We start from the raw sequence: 13,857 nt of genomic DNA on the forward strand, positions 1-13,857 counted from the left end.
AAAGTAACATTGCTGTTGCCATTCTTGGCCCTTTGTATTTCCATTTTTCCATTACATTTAAAATCACCTTGCTGGCACTTATGCTTGTTTGCATGCATGCACACATGTGTTCATGTATATATGAGCACACACACACACACAGAACTCTCTAGAATCCTATTAGAACAATATTAAGGGCTCGGACTGTGACTCAGTTGATAGAGTGCTCATGCAACATGAATGAGTCCCTGGGTTCAATCCCCCAGCACAGCATAAAGTAGGCATGATCACACATATCTGCAATCTAGCACTTAGGAGGTAGTGGCAGGAAGATCCAAAATTCAAGGCTATCCTCAGCTATATAGAGAGTCCATAGCTATGGGCTATGTAAAATGATTGCCAAGCAAGCATGAGGAAGGGAAGGTTTGAGACAGGGTTTCTCTGTATAACAGCTCTGGCTGTCCTGGAACTTGCTTTGTAGACCAGGCTGGCCTTGAACTCACAGAGATCCACTTGCCTCTATCTCCCAAGTGCTGGGATTAAAGGCATGTGCCACCACTGACCAGCCAAGAAAGTGAGTTTTAATTCCCAGAACCCATTTTAAACAAATAAATAAGACCAAACCTAGACAGTAGGGCATGCTTTTGTTATTGGAAGTACGGGGAAGGAAGAGGCAGATGGATCTCTGGGATTCACTAGCCAGCCAACCTAACCTAATCGAAGTTCCTGGTCCTAGTGAAAGACTCAGTGTCTTCAATAGGGTTTCTATTGCTGTGAAGAGACATCACGACCAAACTCTTCTAAAGGAAAACGCTTAATCGGGAAGTCTTACAATTCAGAGGGTTAGTCCATTATCATGGCAGCGTGCAGGCAGACATGGTGCTGGAGAAGGAGATGAGAGTTCTACATCTTAATCCTCAGACAACAGGAAATAAACTGTGATGCTGGACATAGCTTGAGCATAGGAGACCTCAAAGCCCACCCCCATGGTGACACACTTCCTCCAACAAAACCACACCTACTTAAAAAAAGGGCCACGCCTCTTAATAGTCGCCACTCCTTATGAGCTTATGGGGGCCAATTCCATTCAAACTACCGCACTCAGTTTCAAAAATCAAGGTGGATAGTTCCTGGAGAATGACACCCATACTGAGCTCTGTCCATATATATAGAGATGAGCATGTATGCCTGCATGTCCACATGTGCAGAGAGAGAGAGAGAGAGAGAGAGAGAGAGAGAGAGAGAGAGAGAGAGAGAGAGAGAGAGAGAGAGAGAGAGAGAGACAAGGTGCTGGGGAGAAGGCCCACTGACTGCTCTTACAGAGGACCCAAGCTCAGTTTCCAGAACCCACATGGAGGTTCACAACTGTCTGTGACTCCGGTTTCAGGGTCTCTACTGCCGTCCTCTGACCTCTGAGGGCACTAGGCACACATGCATACAAGCAGACAAAACATCATACACATAAAATTAATTTAAAAAATTAATTAATCTAAAATAATTTAAAGAAGGTGGGAGGAAGAAGGCTAGGGTGTGGCTACATGGTGGAGCGCTTACTGGGCTGAAGCTGCCATGGATGATTCTGGAGAGCACTGACAGTTTTCTGATATAGGCTTTCCCTTGAGGCTTCCACCAAGATTGAGTGGAAAGTACAGGGCATTCCCATGTCCCCAGGGCCCCCCACATGCAGAGAGCCTTCCCTGTGACCAGCATCCTACAGGAGAGTGCTCCGTTTGTTACAATCAATGAGCCTGGTGGAAAGGTAGGTTTTGTTCAGAAACCCTCAGCCAAAGATGTCTGAGTTAGTTTTGAACTTATGAAAGAGAGGGCCTCTCTGCATCTGTCTCCATTTTCCTCTCTCTCTTTTCTTTCAGCTCCTCTTTCTTTTAGTGCCAGAGATAGGCACAATACTTTTTTTTTTTTTTTTGCAACATCTCCAGTCTTTTTTCTATTTTGATTTTGAGGCAAGCTCTCAGGGTGTTGCCCAGGCTGACCTTGAACTCACTTTGCAGCCCACACAGAGTGATTTGCAGTCCTCACGTCTTAACTCCAGGAGTAACTGAGATTACACACCTGCGCCCCAGACCTGGCTTGGCTTTAGCTTCTTCCTTCAGAGTAGTCACCCTGCACAGTCCTCATCTGCAGGTACCCCTCACTGCCACGGTTAGGGTTTCCACCACTTGACGCAAGTGTTCCCTCCTCCACAGAAGCCTCCATAATGGGACTGGTCAGCTCCTCCAGAGCCCTGTCCCAGGGTCCCTGCCACACCAGCCTCTGTCTGCCCTCTGGCTAACGGCCCTCTCTTGGGATGAGGAGGAGTGCCCACTACTTCTCTCTCGTCAGTTCTTTACCCTGGGTCTTCTTTACTACCCAGGGCTTCCTGAGAATGACTCCTTTGCATAGCCCTAATTGGCTTACACCCTCTGGTCCTTCCACGTAGGATGCTATAAATCAACACACCCATTTCCTCCTCCTGCTGCTTATCCAGTTTTCCTGTCAACAGAGAGACTAATACAGAGGATGCCAGCTATTGGTCCTTCGCTCATTGTAATTGTTCCCTTAAACATACAACCTCCCTGTGGGCAGCAACACTGACTTTAGATATATTCCTTACTGCACATAATCACAGCCAGGCACTCTCTGAAGGTGCTTGCTAATACTCTTGTGCTACTCTCACTCGAGGACCTCAATATTGGTTCTAGATCCTGGGTTATATTCTCAAAGCATCCTGGTCCTCAAGGGCAGACCATACTTATCAAACAGCCATGTCGCTCTATACCACTTAGACAACTTCCCTCCTGGGATTCTCCCCACAGACATCTCTCCTTCAGGTGGCCCTGTCTTAGTTTCTGCTTCCTTCCTTCCTTCCTTCCTTCCTTCCTTCCTTCCTTCCTTCCTTCCTTCCTTCCTTCCTTCTTTCCTTCCTTCCCTCCCTCCATCCCTCCTTCCCTTCTTTCTTTCTTTCTTTCTTTCTTTCTTTTTTGAGACAGGGTTCCTCTGTACCTTTTGAAGGCTGTCCTGGAACTCACTCTGTAGACCAGGTTGGCCTGGATCTCACAGAGATCTGCTTGTCTCTGCTGGAGTGCTGGGATTAAAGCTGTGAACCACTGCCTTCAGGCTCTGTCTTAGTTTCTTATCTCACACCTCTCTACACTACATTTGCTTCAGTAACTATCCCCAAAAGACACATTGCCACCACCACCCCCAGCTATGTCAAAATTTCCTCTGCAGACTCCACCCCCGGGCAGCATACCTTCGGCTGTCTGCTCACCACCCCTAGCAGGAACAATTCTAGGGCTTCCCCAGAATTTATCTCTGGTTTCTGTCAAGTCCTACTGACTATGTCAATGAATAGCAGAATTTTTTGCCTTGGCTGCGTGGGAGGGGACTAGGCAGCATCTACCCTTTTCCTCATAAGGTCCCAATGACAAACCAAAATTCACATCCACCAAAGTTCACACCGGGGAACCAGTGAGTTGGTGGGGTTTACAGGCAGGAGCATGGGTGACCTTAAAACAGTCACACTGGCTGGTCTTTACTCAGCAGGGACCATGGCTCCCCACTTCTGTGTAGCTAGAGCCCCTTTCCTAGTCCTCCCCAACCTATATCCTCTAGCCTCTTCCTGGGACCCTGAGGCCATATGCAGTCAGAGTAGAATTGCTTACAATGGCTGGTGGGGTGACTGGATACCCAGCTGAGGGTCTTCTCTTTCTGTCTGAGAAGGTCAACAAGTCTGGTTCTGCTGTTCTGTGGCGAGCAAGCCCTGGCGCACTGAAGATGAATGGCCTCAGTTTGGCTTGGAGGATATTCTTGTGCAACACGTGGTGCCCACTTTATCATCTCCCCAGCCCAATGTACAGCTTTCCTGCAAATCCCAAATTATTCCGAAAGGAAAAAAAGTTCTCTAGAAACAATGGCACTGAGCCCCAGGAAGATCTCTGGGAACCCAGCAGCAGAAGTCAGGGTATCAGTAGGGGGAGTGGGGCAGACCAGATTAAGGTGCCCCTGGAGGACACAGGGTTCTTTTGATGGGAAGTACAGAGGTCAGCGAGGGCCTGTGTTCACGATGAAGATGCAGTTGGGAAGCCTGATGAAGAAGCAGACAGGACTAAACGCAGGCTCACAGCAGCCTCTGCCCTGCCCTGGGCATGTGCCTCTCTCTTCTGCAACGTTTGTTTCCAGGACAGTGAGCAAACAGTAATTTACCAGTTTTCATGGACACCTAAGAGTATTTGATGGCTGTGATTGTGCTGATGGCAGCTGTATCTCTTCCTCGGTCTCTGTGCCCTCCTGGATTGGAGAAAACCAGCAGACATCTCAAGAGTTTAGAACCCCCATGTAACAGTGGCTAGGCTTAAATGAAGGGAGACCCTGTGGTCTTAGAATAGTGTGTTGGTAAGAGGGAGGGACAGCAATAATGTGAGTAACAGGGACATCAATGGCAACGGAGTCTACTCCCCAGTCCCTCTTTAAAAACAGGGAACAAAATCCAGCTTCTCCTCCACTGCTGGGAGGGAGGAGTGAAATCAGAAAAGCCTGCACCTCCTCCCATGCTGGCTCCCGCACAGCCAGGCCTGCAGGTGAGACCAATCTCTCTCTATCTGTGACCGATCTCTAGCTGTGCAGTCTAATGTCTACAATACAGGACAACAGACACTTTACTAGTGTAGATAAAGTCTCCAACAGGCAGTTTGCTCCTGCTAGGAGTTGTTTCAGGAACCCCTCCCTGTTCCCTTCTCCTCCCTCCCCCCCAGGATGATGCAATATTTGCTTCATGTGTCTACAAGGCTCCCTGAGCGCCTTCTGCATTGCCAGTCTGCCCCCTGGCGGCCAAAAGGGACATTGCTGGTTTCGGGGCTGCTACCTAACTTCCTTGTTGTGTTGCATCAGCCTCTCGTAAGCACAGACCCAAGGTGGCCTGCCTGCCTGCTCACAGCCACCTGGAAGTCAAAGGTGTCAAGGGGTGGGGTGGTGAAGAGTCAAAATGTCAAGACCACCTGGGATTTTCCCTGTGGGAGGCCTCATTGTTGATAGTTTCAGGGATACCTGCTTGTGTTTGCCTCCCCCTCCCCCCCACTCCCTCAACATCCCCCCCCCCCACTTCTCTGTGTAGTCCTGGCTGTCCTGGAACCAACTATGTAGATCGGGCTGGCCTCTTGAGCTCAGAGATCGACAGCCTCTGCCTCCCTGTTAAGGGACAGCTGACTCTATTTTATTTTTAGTTAAACAATGTTAGACTTTGGTCATGTCTTTAGCTAAAAGTCACCTTTTTTGACTGGTCCTTCCTCAATAATCTTGTGACTTACACTTTGTAAATCGTTTCCATTGTTCTGAGAATTGGCTGGCCATAAGATGTTGTGTGGTATGTTACCTGTCTGACCATAAACCCATAGCATGTACCTTTCCTGTGATCATAAAAATAATTTCAAAATTCTACTTTTAACCACTTGCTCACTCGGTATAAAAGGGGCTGCTCTGCCTTTAATCTGAGCTGTTTTCATTCTCCTACTACAGGAGACTGAAAATATGGCCTGGCTGTTACTAAATTTTTACTTTGCAACATCTTAGTGTTAGCTCCCGTTTTTTGACACCATAACATCTCAAGTGCTGGGATTAAAGGCATGTGCCACCACTGCCCCGAAGTGCTTAGCTCTTGATGGACAGGAACTGGTGGCCAAGGAGGACTCTCACAGCAAGTCCTGCTGCTGCAGCTGAGCCCAGGTCTAACGGCCCTTCAGCCTCAGCCCTCCAACTCTCATGCACATGCATGGACATATACACAGAATAAGTAAATGCAAAAAGTAAAAGTAAATAACAGAAGGGGACTGCGGAGATGCTTCAGAAGTGTGAGGATCAGAGTTCTGATACTCAGTACTCATGTAAATGCCCAGGAGATGAGGTAGCCCACCTGTAATCCCAGATCTTGAGAAGCAGACTCGGGGGAATCCCTGGGGGGAAAAAACTGCCTTGCTGGACTAGACAAATCTGTAAGTGTTGCCTGATGCAATCGAGAGACAGTTCACACATGAGCAGTCAAAGAAGACGCCTGATGTGAACCCCTGGCTTCCACTTGCAGGAATGCTCAAGTGCACATGAACTTGCACACACAGGTGGCCCCAACAAACATGAGTATATATACACACATGGCGCACATAAGCATGCGCACAGAAATAAAGTTTAAAAGGAGTGTGTGTGCGTGGGGGGCAGGCTGGGATACAGCAGTTTCCCTTGCCTGGCATGCATCAATGACTACTACTGCAACAAACAAACAGAGGTAGCCATGACAGCCCCTCCGGCAGCTTTCCTGGAGGCAACTTTAGGGATGGGTCAAGAGTGAGCCGGGGCAGGTATGACATCATGAGGACACGTAGCTCACATGGTATCCAGCAGCAGCGGCTCATACCCCTCCATTTTTCCCTTGTATAGAATATATAATGACGTTATATTAATGTGCAGCCTGGTCTACAGAGAGAGTTCCAGGACAGCCTCCAAAACAATACAGAGAAACCCTGTCTCGAAAAACAAAAACAAATGTATATATATGTATATATTTATATGAATTTGTTTTGTTATTTTCAGTCAGTGTCTCAATGTGGCTGGCCTGTAATTTGCTATGTAGACCAAGTTGGCCTTGAGCTCACAGAGACCCTCCTGCCTATGCCTCCTAAGGTGAATTCTTTCTTTCTCCCCTCCCTCCCTCCCTCCCTCCCTCCCTCCCTCCCTCCCTCCCTCCCTCCCTCCCTCCCTTCTTTCTTTCTTTCTCTCTTTCTTTCTTTCTTTCTTTCTTTCTTTCTTTCTTTCTTTCTTTCTTTCTTTCATTCTTTCTCTCTTTATGCAAGCTGGTCCCAAGTCACTATATAGCCAAGGATAATCTTAAACTGATCTTTCAGTTGGGCAGTAGTGGCACATGCCTTTAACTCCAGCACTAGGGAGGCAGAGGCAGGTTGATCTCTATGAATTCAAGACCAGCCTGGTCTACAAGAGCTAGTTCCAGGACAGCCTCCAAAGCCATAGAGAAACCCTGTCTCAAACACCGCCTCCCACCTCCCAAAGTGGAAATCTGTGAGCTGATTGCAGATAAGGTGTGTCACTGGCTCCCTCTGCTGGCCAATGACTGCACTGTAATTAAGATTTCCAAATTGAGGGTAGCTCTATCCTGGTGCAAACAGGGCATTTAGTAAACTGAGAAATAACCTCAAAGGTCATAGTAGTAACAACCGGGCATGGTGGCACATGCTAGTAATCCCGATGGAGCCAGGAGGATCAGGAGTACTGATCATCTTCAGTCACACAGTGAAGTGGAGGTCTGCCTAGGGACCAAACAGGCTGTGCTTATGCATTTATATATGCGTGTAACAATTACAATTAAAGAAAAAGAGGCCATGAGTTTGAGAAGGAAGAAGGTGAAATGGGGATGAGAGACAGGGATGAGAAAAGGAAAGGGAGGAATGATGTAATTGTACTACAATTTTTTTAAACCCTAAAAGCAGAACACAAAAACTATTGTCAGTTGGGCCCATTGTGGGGAAACTGTGACCTGGAGTGTTTCCTATGTGATGAAACTGTAGGGTCATATTTCCTCCTGGGTAGTGTCCCCCCAAGTCTTCCCTAATAGTCTCAGCCCCCCTGAATGCAGACATTAGAGACATAGGGAAGCAGGCAGTGAGGTAGGTGAGCCTGTTGTTGGTGATAAACTTGGCTTTTCAAAGGCTATACTGCCTAAGTCAGAGGCATAGAAGGTGTCAGTGGCTCTGACAGTAGGTTCTTAAGCTCTTCTCCCTTCACAGTTTGGAGCACCTGGCGCGTTCTCCCTGCCTGCCTCCAGAGTCAGCTAGTCTGTAGCCCTGATGCCACAGTCAACCACACGTGCTGACAGCTCCTGGCAGCTGCCCCTGAGTACCAGCTGTGGGACTACGAAAATAGACTTCCAGCTCCCCTTGCTGATTGTCCGAAGGTTCCGATCAAGGCCACTGGAGGGGCCAGATGTTTGCCCTTCGTGGAAGCCAGTTCTGAAAGCTCCCTTCTGGGCAGGGTGCTAGCCACATCCCCTGTTCTTGGCTGGGTGTGTGGATGGTGCAACTGTCGGGATAGGAAGGAGCGGGGTGCATCAGAGTGGAGCTCTACTCCTCGAGAGAGGCGGGGTGCATCAGAGTGGAGCTCTACTCCTCGCGAGAGGCACCAGGAAGCCGGCTTGAGAGTTGGTGATGTTTTAAAGACTCGTCAGGAGTAAATGCCATCTGATTTCAAGGAAGAGGAAACTTTCCCGCTCCTGGCTTTCCCTCTGACTACACTGAGAATACTTCAGAAGATGTTACACTTACCCACAGACTGTTTCTGTCTTCCAAAAGACTCTCCTTCCCATTCTCTATTCACCTCTGTACCTCCAGGATACAATTCTTCCCTGTTTGTAAAACGGTAGTGAGCCACAAATAAACCATAAACAAAGACTTTCAAAGAACTCATAAAGGAACTATGAGCATATCTCTCAGGCCTGGCCACAGGTGGGGGTGTATCAGGTGAGCAACTGTTTTATTTAGCATCATATGCAGGTTGGGGAGCTTCTATTTCCAAAGACAGAGCCGCACACAGTTGACAACAAAACTAAGACAGGAAGGAGGCTTAGCAGAGGGGCAGAGCCAGTGAGCTTGCTTGGAACTGGTCTGGGGGCACGAAGATGGCTCTACTTACATTTTGAAGTAGACACAAGTTCTTTGTGTCTACTTTTGTTGTTGTTTTTTTTTTTCGAGACAGGGTTTCTCTGTATTGTTTTGGAGGCTTTCCTGGAACTCGCTTTGTAGACCAGGCTGGCCTCGAACTCAGAGAGATCCACCTGCCTCTGCCTCCCAAGTGCTGGGATTAAAGGCGTGCGCCACCAACGCCCGGCTTGTGTCTACTTTTTACACTAAATTTTTTTCTTTCTTTCTTTTTTTTTTTTTTTGGTTTTTTGAGGCAGGGTTTCTCTGTATTGTCCTGGAACTGGCTCTGTAGACCAGGCTGGCCTCGAACTCACAGATACCCTCCTGCCTCTGCCTCCCAACCGGCTACACTAAATTTCTTAGTGTTAAAAAACCACTAGTTTCTTCTTCTTCTTCTTCTTCTTCTTCTTCTTCTTCTTCTTCTTCTTCTTCTTCTTCTTCTTCTTCTTCTTCTTCTTCTTCTTCTTCTTCTTCTTCTTCTTCTTCTTCTTCTTCTTCTTCTTCTTCTTCTTCTTCTCCTCCTCCTCCTCCTCCTCCTCCTCCTCCTCCTCCTTCTCCTCCTCCTCCTCCTCCTCTTCTTCTTTGAGACAGGGTTTCTCTGTATAGCACTGGCTGTCTTGGAACTCACTCTGTAGACCAGGCTGGCTTCAGATTCACAAAGATCCACCTGCCTCTGCCTCCTGAGCGCTGGGATTAAAGGCGTGCTCCACTACCACCCAGCTCAGCCTGCTTTCTTATAGAACCCAGGACCACCAGCCCAGGGATGGCACCATCCACAATGGACTGGGCCCTCCCCCATCAATCACTAGTTAAGAAAATGCCTCACAGCCGGATCTTTTTTTTTTTTTTTAACTATGGAACACTTTACGAATTTGCGTGTCATCCTTGCGCAGGGGCCATGCCAATCTTTTCTGTATCGTTCCAATTTTAGTATATGTGCTTCCAAAGCAAGCGCTCATAGCCGGATCTTATGAAGGCATTTTCTCAATTGAGGTTCTCTCCTTTTAGATGACTCTAGGTTGTGTGTCAAGTTGACATAAGACCAGCCAGCACACACACTGCCATATAAGAAAATGCAATTTTAAATAGGAGTGAGAGAAACTATGACACTCCTGTTAGAACAGGACAATCCGGAACACGATGACAGGGCCTGGAAGTTTAGGGTAGTGTGGAAGTCAGGGTACAGTGAATGAGGGCTGAAAACCATGCTCACCTCTTATACATCCCAGGATGGGCTCTAGTTCTCTATGTAGCTAATGATGACCTCGAACCCTTATCCTCCTTCCGTCTCCTCCTCCCATTGCTGTGTGCTCTGCCATACAGAGCTCAACTGTGTTGGCTGCTCCGTAGTTTGTGCTATCTTCTAGGTTTTGTTGCTTCCTCCCCTTATCTTGTGTCCTGCCAAGCCTTGGCCAGTGGGACCTGCTGATAAGGAAGTCAGGAACACAGCAAGCTCCGAGGAGGCTGAGGACGTGGCTCAGTGTAGGAGTATTTGTCTGAATGTGCTGGGCCCAGGATTCCATGGCCAGCTGGAAAAAAGTACATAAGCAAACAACATAAGAATGAAGGAGGGTCCTAGTATCACTAGGCAGAGCTAAACCACAGTGAAGATGCTGCTCAGCCCCAACAGGAAGTTCTCCCCAGTTCGAAGATTGGTCATGATGGGAGGGTAGTCCATAAATAACTTAAAGAGTTTGGTTTTTCCACACTTTACGAAATTAAAAACTAGTATGTCTTAATTACATACTAAAAACACCATTTCAAAATGAAGAACAAGCAGGATTCACACTCATTAAGAAAGACAAACCATGGTGAGATACAACAGTGTGCACTTGATGAAAATGTCTGGCTTAGCACCAGCAGGACTGTTCACCACTGCTGCTGGGGATGTAACATGGTACAGTCAACACTGGAAAATGGCTGGGAAGTTAAAGATTACACACACACACACACACACACACACACACACACACACACACACACAGAGTATGACCTAGCATAGCGGCTCTGCTTCTAAGCATGTACTTGAGGGAAATGAAAGCACATTTGTAAGAGTTAGACCTAGATTGCTCAAAGCAGAGATTTTAATAATACCCTCAAGTTGGAAGCAGCTCCAATACACATCAAGTGGTGCACCAAATAGATAAGGTGCGGTCTGACAGCACACAATAAAGAATTCACTAGTCTTGGCTGTGGTTCAGGGGTAGAGTGCTTGTCTAGCAGGCCAGAGGCCCTGAGTTTGGTTCCTATCATGAGAGGGTGGAGGGAGAGGATGAGGGAGGGGTGGAAACGAGAATGCATGTATATAATGTCAAGAATACTCTTAGGCAAACATGCAACTCTCAAAAGAGTTGGGTTCAGTGGAAGAAGTCAGAGTCCCCTGAATGCCTCCCCAAAGTCATCCACTTTATGGTTCTATAAAAACTCTGAAGGTGAGAAGCAGTCCCTACCAGTGAGCACTGGGGTAGGGTGACTAGCGAAGGGTGCAGGGAAGTTCCTGGGGGGCAGGAGTGTCTTTGCAGCTGTGTAATGGCCTCACCAGATACATGTATTCCAATGCATATTTAATTCTTCATTTTTATTTATTTGTTGTCTTATGCTTTTATTTAGATGGAAAGCTCTATGCCAAGAAGTTTGAAAACGTCCATTAAAAAGACGACTTGCCTGGGGTCAGAGAGATGGCTCTGAGGTTAAGAGCGTGAGCTGTTCATGCAGAGATGTAGGCTCCATTCCAACCTCTGTCTGGAGCTCACAACCACCTGTAACTCCAGCTCCTGCATGTCTCATGTCCTCCCCCCAGCCTCCTTCAGAGCCGCATACACATGCACATGCATACGCGTACACACATACGTAGAAACTAAAAATAAGTCTTTTAAAAAACAAGAGATGACCCACTTGCACATGGATTTCGAATTTGGAATTCCAGGGCTCATGAATCCTTTGCTCCTTCGCCTCCATTCTCCAGCCTGATCTGGTGTGTCCTCCCAGAAGGCAGGACTGTTTTCCAGCCTTCCCCGCTCCAGTGGAGACACGTGCGCACACTTTAAACACATGTCGTTTACTGGTTACAAAGAACAACTGTATAAATCTTTTCTATGGTTGGAAATTATAATATTCCACTCTCTGGGGTTGACTGAAACAAATAGGAGAAGTCACAACAACACATCAGGCCATAGAGCAGTGGTTCTTAACCTGTGGGTCTCAACCCTCTCGGAAGGTGTCCAATGACCCTCTCACAGGGATCACCTAAGACCATCAGAAAACACATATATTTATATTACGATTCATAACAGTATCAAGATTATGGTTATGAAATAGCAATGGAAATAATTTTATGGTTGGGGGTTACAACATGAGGAGCTGTATTAAAGGGTTGCAGCATCAGGAAGGTTGAGAACCACTACCATAGAAAGTCTAAACAACGAGCTTCCGATGAATCAGTTAATTCATCAGCTGCACATGGCAGCTGCAGGACTCAGTGGCAGAATCAGTCACTCCAGGAGCACACTAAACACCCTCCAACTCACTGATGCATTGGAAAGGACCAGAAGCAATAGAGTGCATTTTCCAGGAATTAGAGATGAGTAGCAAAAAGACAATGCCCCAGGGCTGGGATGTAGGTTAGTGGCAGAGTACTTGCCTAGCACCTGCTTAGCTTGCACAAGGCCCTGGGATAACAAAAAGATCTCCAGATGGCAGGTCATTAAATAACGCCCTACAGAGGAAAAATTAGCTTTCAGTGTGATGCAAAACTGGATTTATACCCCACCACTCCGAACAACTAGAAATCGAGATACAGCATCTATTACATGGGTTTGTTTTCATCTCTCTCTATTCTTTATTTCCATCCTTTCATCTTTCTTTCTTCCTGTTTTTTTCAGACAGGGTTTCTCTGTGTAGCCCTGACTCTTTTGGGACTCTCTCTGTAGACCAGGCTGGCCTTTAAGTTAAAGATCCACCTGCCTTTGCCTCCTGAGTGCTGGGATTAAAGGTGCGCACCACCGCCTCCCACCTCTATCTATCTATCTATCTATCTATCTATCTATCTATCTATCTATCTATCTTTTTTGGGGGGTTTCTGAGACAGGGTTTCTCTGTGTAGCTTTGGAGGCTATTCTAGCACTCGCTCTGTAGACCAGGCTGGCCTCGAACTCACAGAGATCTGCCTGCCTCTGCTTCTTGAGTGCTGGGATTAAAGGCATGCACCACCAATGCCCGTTTTTTAAAACAAAGAATTCTTTTAAAAAATAATATTTATTTATTGTGTATAGTCTTCTGCCTGCATGCCAGAGGAGGGCACCAGATCTCATTCAAGGTGGTTGTGAGCCACCATGTGGTTGCCGGGAATTGAACTCAGGACCTCTGGAAGAACAGTCAGCGCTCTTAACCTCTGAGCCATCTCTCCAGCCCCAGGCTATCTATTTTTAAAGATTTATTTATTTATTATGTATGCAGTATTCTGCCTGAATGTATGTTCACACATCAGAAAAGAGCACCAGATCTCATTACAGATGGTTGTGAGCCACCATGCGATTGTTGGGAATTGAACTCAGGACCTCTGGAAGAACAGCTGGTGTTCTTAACCTCTGAGCCATCTCTTCATCTCCCTTTGTTTGTTTTTTCCCAAGGTTTATTCTTGTTTCATGTGTGTGAGTGCTTTGCCTGTGTGCCACGTGCTACAGGTGCAGTGCTTGAAGAAGCCAGGAGAGGGCGCCGGATCCCCTGGACTGGCGTTACAGAAGGTTGTAGGCGCCAGGGGGGACTGTCTGTGCTCTTAACTGCTGAGCCATCTCTCTATCCCCACCAGGCCACTTTCTTATTCCCATATTGCACCTGGCTCCTTCATATCTCTGCCCGTCTGGATAAAAGAAAGCCTTCTCTCTGGCGTGCCTCCTGTGGCCTGGAATGATTTCTCACCCTTCCTGTAGAACTTTCAGTAAATGTTAAATGAAGTGACTCAGCCCTTGCAGTCACATTGGTTATTTGTGGTGAAGATGGTTAGCAGTCAGCACCCTCTCCTTCAAGTCCTCTATTGTTAGTGGACTTTTTTTTCTCCTCTGAAATTCAAGTTGAAGGCAGCAGAGGGCGCCTGGCCATGTACATAAAAGAGTGTAAAAGTGACATTACATTTAAGACAATCTATTACATTTTCAAGAATATGAATTTCCCTAAAATAGGTCTTGGT

At 47.0% G+C, this 13,857-nt stretch overlaps 1 non-coding gene across 1 annotated transcript; it reads right to left on the minus strand.

Moving 5' to 3' along the window:
- Positions 1-9,520: 9,520 nt before the first annotated feature.
- LOC121136663 lies at positions 9,521-9,627 on the minus strand. Its single transcript, XR_005873707.1, has one exon. It is a non-coding gene; the product is annotated as a U6 spliceosomal RNA (small nuclear RNA).
- Between the last annotated feature and the right edge of the window lie 4,230 nt (positions 9,628-13,857).

This window comes from Mesocricetus auratus, unplaced genomic scaffold, assembly GCF_017639785.1.
Source record: "Mesocricetus auratus isolate SY011 unplaced genomic scaffold, BCM_Maur_2.0 Super-Scaffold_6723, whole genome shotgun sequence".
NCBI lineage: Eukaryota > Metazoa > Chordata > Mammalia > Rodentia > Cricetidae > Mesocricetus > Mesocricetus auratus.